This window comes from Taudactylus pleione, unplaced genomic scaffold (assembly GCF_031769625.1).
Source record: "Taudactylus pleione unplaced genomic scaffold, aTauple2 ptg000372l, whole genome shotgun sequence".
Lineage (NCBI taxonomy): Eukaryota > Metazoa > Chordata > Amphibia > Anura > Myobatrachidae > Taudactylus > Taudactylus pleione.
In genome coordinates this window covers 3,010,486-3,023,820 of record NW_028284773.1, presented here as the reverse complement: position 1 = coordinate 3,023,820, position 13,335 = coordinate 3,010,486, and the positions used below count along the sequence as shown (strand labels likewise).

Here is a 13,335-nt window from a genome sequence, read left to right as displayed (position 1 = left end):
CGCTGTTGCAGGGGCATGCATAAATTAGCCACTGCGATGCCATACACAGCTTGGCCTTCCACTGTGTGCGATGGCTACCAGTGCTACTCCTCCTTTCAATGGGTTTCCGTCTTGACATGGGTATTATATTATACTGTTATACTATATTATATTCTAATATCCTATGTTTCCAGTTGTATTTTTATACATTTGCATATTATTATTATTACTGTTTTGATATATCAATATACTCATTTGCACTTATTGGGCCGGATGTAATCAGGTGCGATTGCAAATTCACACCAAATCGCACTTTTCAAACATGCAAATTTCATCCAAAAATCGCAAATGTAATAGGGTGCAATTTTTATCCTCAAGGAAACATCCAATTTTTAGGCCAACCAGAATGCTAGTTACTTGATGGGTGTGCTAGAGCAAGAAAGAAAGTCACCCATTGGCACCGAAAAGTCCTATTAAATTATGCATTACACACCGTATATAAACCACACACCCTCCATTTTGTTCTTTGATGGGGTGTGAGGCATTTTGGAAGGAGAGGAGGCTGTTTACTTGTTTTGATGCATGGCTTCTAAGAGGAGACCAGTGGTTCAGCAGAGGATGAAGGAGGAGGAGGATGAGGTCTTCCTCATTCAGGCTGTGAGTGAGCAGGTGGAGGAGGAGGGAGAAACTCCTGAGGCAGAGATGCAGGAGGAGCAGGAGGCACAGGTAAAGGAGGAGGAGGGCGAGGAGGAGGACAAATAGGAAGAGGAGCCACCAACTCCTTTGCCGGGGAAATCACACAGTGGGCGAAATGTGAGCTTTTCTTATGAAGAGAATTGCGCTGTGGTGAGAGCCATGGTGCCTGTTTTCCACTGGCTACTTGGCAAGCAGGCTCACCACACTCCCCTGGCCAGGAAAAAGGCTATGTGGTTTTCTATAACTGAAGCTGTCAATGCTGTGAGTGTCTGTAAGTGTGATGTCAACAATGTGAAAAAGCGCTTTAATAATTTTAAGAGGGTGCTCAATGTCAAGATGTGAGAAGAAACTAAGGAAGCCCACAGGACAGGGGGTGGTTGCAGGATTCTGACTCATTATACTGTATTTGAGGAGGACCTCAAAAAAGTAATACTACCAGAGATCCTACCGGAGGTTCACATCCATGACACTGATCGGCCTGCAACCCAGGAACAATCTGGTGAGTACCCCTAAAGTTGAGTAACATACATCTGTGTGTAACATTCTGCTTGATGTTTGTGGTAGCTCAGGGGAGCCCAGTGATCTGCTGCTGGAGAACAACACATCCCAGCATGCTGTGACATTGTCAGACCAGGGAGAAATGTGTAAACTTTAAGGGTGTGCTGGGATGTGTTGCGACCACAGCATCAGGAGCCATGCTTATTGGTCACACTAATACGAAAACAAAGAATGCTTGTCTGTGATAAACAGTACCATGGAATAGTCACAAGATGAGTATGCAATAACACTGCACACTTTAAAAGTAATGCAAATGTTTACTAAGTACATGGATGACATTAGACAGTGCTATTTATTGCTGGAAGTGCATCTCAACTTAATGTCGGATGGAAATTCAGAACAAATGTCTGTTTTCTTGCAAATGAAGGCTGTACAGTATATTAACCAAAACTTTAAAATTCGAACAACATTATTTTATTCTACAGCCCCACAGCAGAAAATGTCCACAGCACCACTCAAAAGGCCACGTCCACGTATGGATGAGGCTGCACCTGGTGAGTTATTGCAAAAGGATAAACCAAACATTAGCGCATGGGTCAGCAGCTACACAAAACCATACTTAAAGTTACCAATAAAAAAATCACTGAGTTTTTGGCAAACATACACATAGAGCCATGTAATGTTAGTCAATGTGTAACACCAGTGTGGTCTTATTATTTGGGTTAAGTGGCAAAAACTTTAGGTTTCTTTAAACACACTTCCCTTAAATAGTCCCTACCACCATGTTAAGTTCAAACATGTGAGTCCTGACTTTTCCAAAAACCTTCTTATGTAGTCTGGACTGCAACTAACTAAGAATAAGCATGGTTATGAACAGAAGGAGTGTTAGCAGGTCTAAATGTTTGTGCTCAGTCTTTAAACAATGTGTAAAGTCTAGTTACTTACCCAGGCCCGATGTTACCATTAGAAAGCTTTAGGCGTCTTCCTAAGGGGCGCCAGCCACAAGGGGGGCACTACTGAGTCCACAAAAAAAAGGAAAGATTTCTCTTTCAGTCCCGGCTGGGACTGCTGATGACCAAGGCTGATGCAGGAACTTCCCAAGCCCCCGGCACTGCACTCTCACTTGTTAGTGTGGTAGAGTCAGCAGCAGTAATGGTGACCTCTTCCCTCTCCTCTCCTTTCCTATGGTTGCCACGCTTTCTCTCAGGGAGAGTGTGTGTATGTGGAGGGGGGGGGGGGGGGGTTAATGAGTGCTGGCAGGGTGAGTGTGTGTGGAGGTTAATGAAGACTGGCAATGTGTGTGTGTTAATTAGTGCTGACAGGGTTGTATGTGTGTTTGGGTTAATTAGTTTTGGCATGTGAGTGTGTGGGTTACTGAATGCTGAAAGGGTTAGTGTGTGAGGGGATTAATGAGTACTGGCAGTGTGTTTGTCGTGGGCTTTTTTGGGCCCTGACATATATTGGGGCACAGATGTGTGGCAAAATATATTGGGAGCACAGCTGTATGGCACACAATAAATTTGGTGCACGGCTGTGTGGCATATGTATTGTGAGTACAAATGTGTGGCACAAATGTGTGGCATATTTATTTGGGGCAGAAATGTGTGGCAGAATATGTATTGGAGGCATTGTTGTATATTATAATTATAAATTGGGGATACAGAAGTATGTCATATAATGAATTTGTGAAACAGATGTGTGGCATATTATGAATTTGGGCAGTGTTATGAGGCACAGTATGATTTGGGGATTTTCTGTGTGGCATATTAGTTGGGACATTTTTCTATAGTATATTATGAAATTGGGACACTGCTGTGTGGCATATGATAAATTGGGGTCACTTAGGTGTGACATATTATGAGGGAGCAGGGGCAGTGGGTGAAATGTTGCCTAGGGCACCTAGAAACCTTGCACCGGCCCTGTACTTACTATTTTTGCTGTAAATCCAGGCCAATCGCATCATGTTTTGCAGAGCCAAGTGTCATACAAGGACACCCCAGAACTGCAGGAGATCATCCTGGAACTAGTTGATCCTGTGTAGCCTGAGGATGAAAGCACACCTCTGGTAACATAGCATACACCTCAGCAGATCACAATAAACTAATGCCCCTACCGCCCAATGTGCCCCTTCTGCTGATGAGCTGGCCCTTTCTCTGGACACTTTCAGAGATAAACAAATGGCTTTTATGGATACACAAACCCAGCAGCTACACATTGTGGACCAGCACCTTCACAGTATGGGTCTACAGGCCACCAACTAAAAAAATTGCAAATGTCAGCAGAGTAGCAGAAGGCACCCATATAAGAATGGCCAGTAATCTTGACTCCCATCTGTTTGACCTAACTCAAGCAGTTAGGGCACAAACTGAGGCCATTCAAGCCCAGAGTAATGTCATAGTGTCCCTGCAAAGATATTTTTTAAGCCAAAGACCCAGTATGGATGGGTCATCGATATCTACCATGTGCAGTGTGCTGTCTACCCCCTTACTGTGTAACCTACCACCCCCTGATGCAGCCTGCACATACAGGAGGAGCAGTGTAAAGCCTAGGTAGGGGCCGTGGAAGTTCAGGCGTAAAAATGCACCACATCTTTGTGTAATTTTTTTTTTCCTAATTTGCTATTTTCCTAAAATGTTATTCTAGGAAAAAAAGAAAAAATGGTTGTTGCAAAGGACACATCATTTACAGTATCAAATAGTACATGTTAACATGGTTATTTATGGTTTCTTAAGGTATATTTAAACACATATATAGCTATTAGGGGTTGTGTGCATTGTACAATAACTTACCATCTATTTTGCCCCATTTCCCACCAAATGCCCCAGTTTCTTGCCAAGCAAAGGGCAACAGGTCCCTAATTTTAGTGAGCCCCTGGTAAGGTATAAGGTTATTTATGTTTTGTACTAGAACTTGGTATAAATAGGTTGCATGGTCTCTCCTAAATTATTCAGGATCCTAGCATCAGTTTTGTGACCACATGACATTACAGAGGGCAAGCTGTCCTCATGTATGTATGTGTGAGTGTGTGTGGCGTGTCCAAGACCCCTGTTGGGAGGTGACTCCTGTCCGCACAGTGTCCCCAGTGTTAATGCAATTCCTATTGACTCGTATTACTTGGTTGATTTTCTATAGCTCCTTTGTGTGATATCTTACATGTTAAAGTTAGAGAGGTAGGTGCTAATGCACTCACATAATCTTGTAGGATTCACTGTGTTGAGGATGTGTATGTTATAATTATTAGTGAGGCTTTTGTGGGTGGCACACTATAGTGGAAAATTCAAGATAGTGTAGCCTGGGTGGGCTCTCTCTGTAGTCTAGGTACTGGGTTGCACAGTAACTATAAGCAAGGGGACATGTATTGTATGGGTAAGTATCACTGTTTTGGTATTTGTCTGTCTAGGCCAGGTCTGTTACGTGTGTGCTAGGGCAGACCTTCTGTGTTCCCCTGTTCATGTTTCTTTGTAGGCCTTGTTTGTCCCAAGCATGTGGGTGCTAGGGCAGACTGTGTGTGTTTCACTATTTGTCCTACCCCTAGGGCATTTCCAGATGATGACAGGCTTGTCAGGCAGGTGGTATTAGCACGATTCACCTTAGTGTGCAAATACACATTAGCAAAAACCGGGGTCTGAGGCTATTGTGCCAGTGATTACTCCGGTTACTGCAATGGCCTCTTCTCCTATTAATGTATTAAGTCATTAACCTTGTGTATGTGCCTGCTTTTCTTTACAAAGGGTTGCCAGGCCTGCATTCCAGGATCAACCTCTCTGCGGCCTCAAGGTGAGAGCATATGGAGCATGATAAGCTCCAGACTACACTGCAGGCATGTAGTTACTTTACAGACGAATCCTGACATGTGGCCACAATACCGGTGCAGGAATCCCGACATCAGGTGAGATGCCGTTGATGGAATATCGACAGCCGGAATCCCGATCGTAAGTAAGTCGACTCGTGTTAGCTGTTAGCCACGGGGAGGGGGGGGGTTAGGTTTAGGCACCACGGGGAGGGGGGGGGGGGAGGGATTAGACTGTGGGGGTGAGAGGTTAGGATTAGGCACTCCCGGGGGTGGGTTAGGTTTAGGCACCACCAGGGGGGATTAGGGTTAGTCACTAATGGGGGAGGGTTATGTTTAGACACTAACCGGGTGGGTGAGGGTTAGGGTGTGAGAGCGGCAGGGTTAGGGTTAGGATACAGGAAGGAAGGTTACGGTTAGGGGGTGAAGGGGGGAGAGTTAGTATACTTACCTACCTCCTGTCAGGATTCTAGGCATCAGGATGCCGCTGTCGGTCTTTTGACAGTCGGCATCCCAACTGTCGGTCTCCCATACCCAACCCTACACTGCATCACATCTCTCAACACATCTTACACCAACTCTGTGGAATTTTCTCCCTAATTATGCAAGAATTATATCCTTCAGGCCTTCCCTGGAAATGAATGCATAATAATAATAATAATAATAATAATAATAATAATAATAATAAATAATACTACATGGTAACAGTGTAACTTGACATATAAGTACAATATAGTGTAAATTGACAACAATAAAGTGACAACCTACAGTAGGGAGGAAGAGGTCTCAGACAGCGGGTAGGGAAAATCACTGTCTGGTAGGTCAAGCAAAGGTAAGTCCCTGGGAGAGGAGACAGTTCGGTACTTGATAAGCATGTACATAAGGAAAGGGCAAGCATATCAGAGTTGCTGAACGTACTTGGAGGCATAAGACAAGGAGAGGACAAACATAAGACAGGTGGATTGGACAGTGCTGAGGTAAGTACAAGACTTGTATCTTTAAGAATGCTACCTTCCAAGCCATCCGTTACACAGTTACTGAAAACTTGCATTTATTCTGTGACCACTGAAATCAATATTGCTATGTAACTGGATCATATAATGTAGCACCATTAAGCACTTTTTCCCAATGCAATCTGGATGGGCAAACATATAGCATAAAAATCATATATTAAACTGCTTTTTTCCTATAGATTGTAAGCTTGCAAGAAGGGCCCCTCTTAACACTTTCATTGGTTGTAAATAGCTGGGGGTAAATGTAATAGCCTGCGGACTGCAGGCATCAGCGAATTCTGTGTGAGACTGCCCAAAGGAGCAAACATCAACCTGGTTTTTCCTTTTAAATGACTGTTGCTTTAAAACAGTCTGCAGACTAATACATTTACCCCCCAGTCTTGTTTTAAATAATAACTATACCTTCCAGCCACAGGAATTGTACAGTGTAATTTCCATATCTAACCACTAGGTGACAGTACAGGACAGTCATTTGCATTCTACTATCTGACTGAGTACAGGAAAACTACAGTTTATTGAGTGAATACATTCTATTATTTTAAACATTTATTAGCCAATCTTTAATAAAGGCAATTGTAATATAATACATTTAACTTTATTTTACTATGCAGGAATTAATGCATTTTTATTTTTCCTGCATTATAGAACTGGTCTCCTTATCTAGACTATTTCCTGTAATTATTGTTAGCATATACCTTAATTTCAGTTTTATTTCTATATGCTTATTAGTGTGAAGTGTGTTGTTGAGTCATTGGTTATAAGCATACTGTAACTTCATAACTCAATGTAAAACAGTACATGGAAAGCAGAGCTACTGAAATTGTTTATTTTCTATTTGTCCTAGAATGTAACCCACATCATGGCTAATAAGACAGTTATTATGACATAATCCCTGAAATATTCCAATAAAGATAGTAGGAGATATCAGAGATACTTCCTGCTCTCTGGCCACCAGCCCCCAATGGTATTTAACAAGATCTTGCATGCAAGGACTTAACCTAGAGTGTGTGACCTGTGCCGTCACAGAGGATGCTGGGCCCTTGGGGCGACACTCATGGGTGACTAAAGAGGTGGGCTGCCCGGGGTGCAGTGGCCTAGGGGTGCAGTCACTGTCATCCCACCAGCACTGCCTATACTGGCTATCGGTGGCTCGGCCACACTCACTTGCATAGTCATTGAGTGACTGCCACGATCACTGATTGCCCAGATATAAAAGTATGGAAGAAGTAGACTGCGGGCCTGATTCAGAGATGGACACTAATGTGATTGCATCTCAAAAAAAAAGCTAATAGTTCAAAAGCTTACCAGGGCATAAGGACACCCACCGCTGCCTTCTTATGTGTGTATGACGTCATTTACCTGTGTAAATATCAGTAACACTGACGTACATTGAGCAGCCATCTTGGCCTTGTGGCAGGTCTGACCAGCCGCAAACACTGCAGCTCTGCTGACACGCAGAGGGCTCTCATGCTGCTTATGTAATTGCAATGGCTTATTTATGCACGCCCATGTAATAGCATTTAAACGGTAAGACACAGCAGCGTTTTTCTGGCCACCCCCTTTACCTCCCCTAAATGCTGACTACCTGCTGTCACTCACTTTGTGAATGGGTTCTCTGTGCAAGACAATCACAGCACATGCACACTGCGACTTATACCCATGCACAATGACAAACAGTCGCTCCAATAGTGTAAAAGTCGTCATTGCGCCTGTCTCTGAATCAGGCCCTGAGTCTTCCTCTTTCCTCCCAGAATATTGGACATGAATACTCCGAGCCTGGGGACCCTGGATTCCCACCCTGGAGGCAGTGGAACAGTCCCACAGGGACCATTTGAAAAATGAAAGCTGCCAGGTGAGAGACTCAGTGGCTCCGGCCATGATGTGAGGGTGCCTTATGTTCCATGGCTGGTCTGAGTGTCAGCTGCTGCTGTGCTTGTGACTGACAGTGTAGACAGTGTGTGACACTCACCAGCCTCCAGGACAGGGCCGGCTCTAGGGATGTTCGACCAGTGTGGTCGAACAGGGGGCCACCCATAGAGGGCGCACCCCTCCACAACATCCCGATTTCAGCGGACAGTACTGCAGACACGCCTCCAAATACTGTGAAGTAGGGGGCGTGGCCTATGGCACACTGAAAAGGGCCGGCCCTGCTCCAGGAAGTACCAGCATGTGAGAACTGGAAGGGAAAGGGAGTTAAATCATATCACACTCATTTGGCAGCTCAATATGAGTGACCATGGCCTGTATACCCATTTATTAATTACTTGCCTGACATTGCAACCATGACAGACTGTACGATGCCTAATTTGGTTGCAAACAATGCGGCCAGTTAGAAATGCCCAGTGGGCAGCTGCCGGAAAATAATCTTCCAGCAGCCGGCAATTGCAAAGGGACCTCCCCTCCACATCCCTGCACCCTCCTGCAGTATCTGTTGTGCTGCTGTTCACTGCTGATCGGGCAGCTTGGCAGTACCCCCCCCACCCGGCGGCTGCAGAGACGAAATTTTAATGAATCAGCCCTCAGCCCCCCAGTGTATGGGGGAAATGTAAATGTCCCAATGATCAATATTCTGCTATATCGCAGGACAATATTATAAAAATATTGTTATTAATATTATATGTTTTTAAAAAAATCTAAATAAATTATTTTTAATAAAATTGTGCTGGATACGTTTCAAATATTGATCTAGTTCAATCATAAAAACGTGACAATTTCTGAGCGTTTTTTGGGAAAAAGTATTAGCCAGTTAAATGGTCCCATTTTTAGAATCCTAAATTTCTTTCAGTTTCTCCATATTAAAATGGCTGATCCGGCAGCTAGACTAGTTCCATGTCCAGTATATTGTGTAGGCCAAAGCGAGCAAACAATGTTTTCTATGCCAATATCTAGTATAACATCCATGTTATACAGCATTGTAGTGCCAATGTACTGTGTTATACTATACACAGTACTGACCTCCTTATGGCAACATTATACACAGCATCCTCATGCCAGCAGTGTACAGTGAGCAACCCTCCTCACACACTAATGACCATCTCATGACTATGGCCTTCATAAGCAAATGGTTATATTAGGACAGTGGTTCTCAAACTCGGTCCTCAGGACCCCACACAGTTGACATTTTGCAGGTCACCCAGCGAGTGCACAGGCGTATTCATTAGTCACTGATACATTTTAAAAGATCCACAGGTGAAGCTACTTATTTCACTTGATGTTCTGTAAGGGGACTGGAAAACATGACCTGTTTGGGGTCCTGAGGATCGAGTTTGAGAACCTGTGTATTAGAACTATGGGGCTGATTCAGACCCGGACGCTAAGCTGCAAACACACGCTATGGGTGATTATCACAAGTTTGCGCATGCATATGCATCAAAATACGCATGTGCGAACCAGTCACTGCGTCCGGGAATTTTGTGCTCATAGTACACAGACTGGGCGCTACTTTGAGTGACAGAATGTGCCATTTGTGGGTGGTAACAGGGGAAGGGGAATGTGCTTGTGAGCGGGGGAGTGGTGCTGGGAACGCAGGCGTGTCTGGGCGTCAAAACAGAGTTTTATGGGTGTACATAATTAGCAAAGATGTGTCATTGTACAAGTCATGTGGTTGTATTTCAGCCTGAAGAGATCTCAGTGCTTGCGGTGGGGTAGGGTCTACCTCAAGCGTTGCGTGCAGCTCCGATGGCTCTCGATGTTACTGATTAATCATATACTACCTGGAGATGATGTGTGTTAAGAAACAAAAGTGGGCGTCTTTATACCGGTGTGCGCTCACTCTGCCGTCGCTCTCTAAGACATAGAGAGCGTCCTTACACCAGACAGTGCGATCGTGGAATTTGCATACCCAACTCCTTTTGGCTGCGAGAGAGCGCAGCTTAGCGTCCGGATCTGAATCAACCCCTATGCTCCTTCTGAGTCTAACTTGTCTCGTGAGAAATCCACTAGTTTATTTTATGTTTTTCTGGATGCATATATGTATTTTGTTTTAAATGTGTAAATAGTCACCGTGGGCTTCACATGGTCCAGGCAGTGCTTTACTTCCCAGAGCCAGTGGCCACACCCTCTAGGCATGACATCACTGGTTGAGGGGGCGGGGTTAGCGCAGGGCACACTGCCACCCTGTTACAGCACTGCTTATGTGATCACTTCACTTCTTACTGATTGCCGGGATGGGCTCTTAGCCCATGTCACAATAATATAAATCAATAGATTTAAGCAAAAAAAAAGTAATTCTTATTGCCACAACATGGCATAATATTAATATTCGAGGGGACATTGCACAGTTTAACAAATATGTATCTTTCTGTCCTTGATTTATGATTTGTTTCTCTTCTAGTCCAAACATATTCTTAGGTCTTCTTACAACTACTGTATGTGTGAGATCTTCCAACAGACTTCAATAGTGTTTAAATCTGAGGACTGTAAAGACCATTCCAATGGTTTACCTTTTAATTTAATTAGTCAGAGATGGCAGAGATTGCGTTAGCTTTTTTTCATTTAGAAATTCAGTTAAAAATTTAATTTGACCAGGACCACCCAAAACAATAAATTCAGCTGTATCAGACACATTAAAGCCCAGACAATAAGCCTGATTCAGATCTGCACACAAATGCCAACGCAGCTGTGATTTCTCACGGATCTCAATAGCAATAATATGCTTATGCCTATTACTGGAGCATAGGGATGCCCACTGCTTCCTTCTCATATACTGTACGTCCGACGATGTGCAATAGCATTTATCATCGGGAACATTGACACAGATCTGGCAGTCATGCAGATTCTGAGTAAAAGTGACCACACACTAGACGATTATCTTCATGATTTGCATGATTTCGATGCATCGTAAGGAAAAATCTGTAAAATTTTTGCAAATAGCGCAGTTTCCACTGAGCAATAACGATCCGATGCGCGGTCCCGCAGGTCAGTTAATCATAACAGGTAAGATCTGGCAATCTCTTTAATGATGCACTGGAAATCGTTAAGTATGCACGATAGGTCGTTGGTAGATCATTTATCAAAATGAACACTTTATGCACAATAACTTTTGTCCAGGAAGGCCAGGGAGCTGCCGGGAAGTTCAAAGGAAATCGCTAACGGCATTGCATCGTTTGCGAGCCGTGTTTAATGTGTGGGCACCTTAAGTCTGACATGTCTCAAACACTGCGTCTCTCCTGACACACAGAGAGCTCTCATGCTGCGAGGGAGGACCCAGCCATCGGATTACTTGTGTGAAGATCGGCCATCTGAGTAATCCTCAGGTTACTCAGGATGGCCGGTGGTTTCACGCTACCTGGGGAAGATGCAGACCCTGGCCTCGTCACTCCCACATAACGAGACACCTCCATTTTGTGCAATGGACCCAGTCACCAAACACTCTCTTCCCCCAAATGTCTGCAGCCTATTCATCAGGCTTCACCTCAGGGGCACTGTTAGCGTGATCGCAGGGCCCATTCAGCATATGCACAGAACATGTCTAGTGCATGCGCGGACGCTCGACCATTGGATTTGTACGTAAACCATAGGGTTTGTATACAAATACAAATCGTGCCCAGTGTCCATTTAAATCTACTTGCTAATTATGATGACTATTTTTGGGCTTGGTGGATTTCTGGGCACCTATAATGTGCCATAAACATGCTTATGAATTACTCACTATTTTTGTCTTGTTCCCATTACTCAGTCTCTGCATGCCCATCAGTTTTTGAAGTCTAAAAGTCAAGCTGCCATCAAATGCTCCTGCAAAACCGAGGAAAACCGACGGAAACTACAGTACACAAAAACTAACACTTGTGCTTTTCTTTTGGTTATGATATATCACATGCTATTTTGACATCACAATTGCCTTATAAAAAGCCCCAAACTGACAAATTCCTTTAGAAGTAAGTAATGAGTTGCCTGGCTAGTGGTTGGTGGATTTTGGTGACATTTGTGGAGAAATATATTTGATTGATGAGCGGAGTTGTAAGTTGTCTTAGAGTTGTCAGCTGTGTTTTCCTCCTCTGTGGCTTCCTCTGGTGAGTTGCTGGCAGCCTAATGCTGTGAGCAGCACATCAGAGGAAGCCGTGGAGGAGGGAGACACTGCTGGACCTTGCTGGAAAGGTAAATGATTGTAAATACAGGTGGCATATTCATAATTATCATAATGATACTGAGCAGAATAAACCATGGGTAGTTAGCAGGGCCGTAACTAGTGGTGTGTGACCGATGCAGCTGTACAGAGTGCATAGCTCTGTGGGCGGCACCATTGCTGCCCCATGGGCCTTGCTTCTGGCTAGCAGGGTGCCTGGAACGGCACCCAGCAGTCAGTATCACTGTGGCAGTGCAGCCTGTAGTGTCCTGCTGTTAAGCCCTGTTATGGTCCTGGTAATTAGTATCATTCTGAAATGGAGACCTTAGTGTAGGTTTTATCTTTCTGTGTTTGTCCTGTCTGTTATTTCAGTGTTTTATGTAAAATCGAGGTGAAGATAAGAGTTAGTGCAGAGGAGGAGAGGGAACCAGAAGGTGCTGAGGAGGCACAAGAGGTGGAGCAGGAGGCAGGAGAGGACAGTCTGCATTCTAATTTCAAATCTGCCAAAAATGTAAATGTGGTGCTAGTAGCAGCAATTGTGCCTAATTATGATGCAATTTAAGGGAGTCAGACATCTGACCTAAGGTGCAAGCTCCAAGTATGGACTTCAGCGGTGCTCCCTGTGAATGCTGTGGGACAAGTTAAGTGCTCTCAGCACATTGCAGAAAGAGATTTTCTGATATCAAGAGGTAGGTCAAGGAGATAAGGAAAGCAGCAGCCAGAAAAGGTGGTGTCACTTACCGTCCATGGAATACTTGGAGCCATTGCAGACTGGTTATTGAACATTAATATTATTTTACATGGGGGGGAAGGCGGTGGTGTGTATTGCTGCCCAGCATGCAAGAGTGGGCTGGTCCAGGGGGCAGGTTGTCATTTGCCCCTTGGGCCTGGGGCCAGTACACTTTTAAGGATTTTGGGCTGCAGTTAGGAAGCAGCCTAGGGAGCGGCCGAGCAGCATTCTCTGCCTGTCAGTGCCTCCTGACTGCCATTCATGCCTGCGCTGCCTCTCTACACTGACTGCAGGCTGCTAGCATTATTGATTGATGGATGGCATTGGCCATCCACTAATCACATTCCTGGGAATATCTAAATTCTGATTAGTGGATGGCTGGAGCCATCGACCAATCAGTGGAAACTGCAGTGAATACGGCTGCTCAGACTCAGGGTGGAAGAGAGGGTGAGTAGATGTGTTGGGCCATCCCTATAGATCTAAGGTCTTTTTATTGTCTGGAGGACAATTGCAGTAGGGATATGATTATAATTGAGGGAGAAGGGGGGTGGTTCTTAGGTATTGG

General features: G+C 44.4%; 1 pseudogene; it reads left to right on the top strand.

Moving 5' to 3' along the window:
• Positions 1-681: 681 nt before the first annotated feature.
• LOC148508246 (uncharacterized) lies at positions 682-12,602 on the top strand (annotated as a pseudogene).
• The last annotated feature ends 733 nt before the right edge of the window (positions 12,603-13,335 follow it).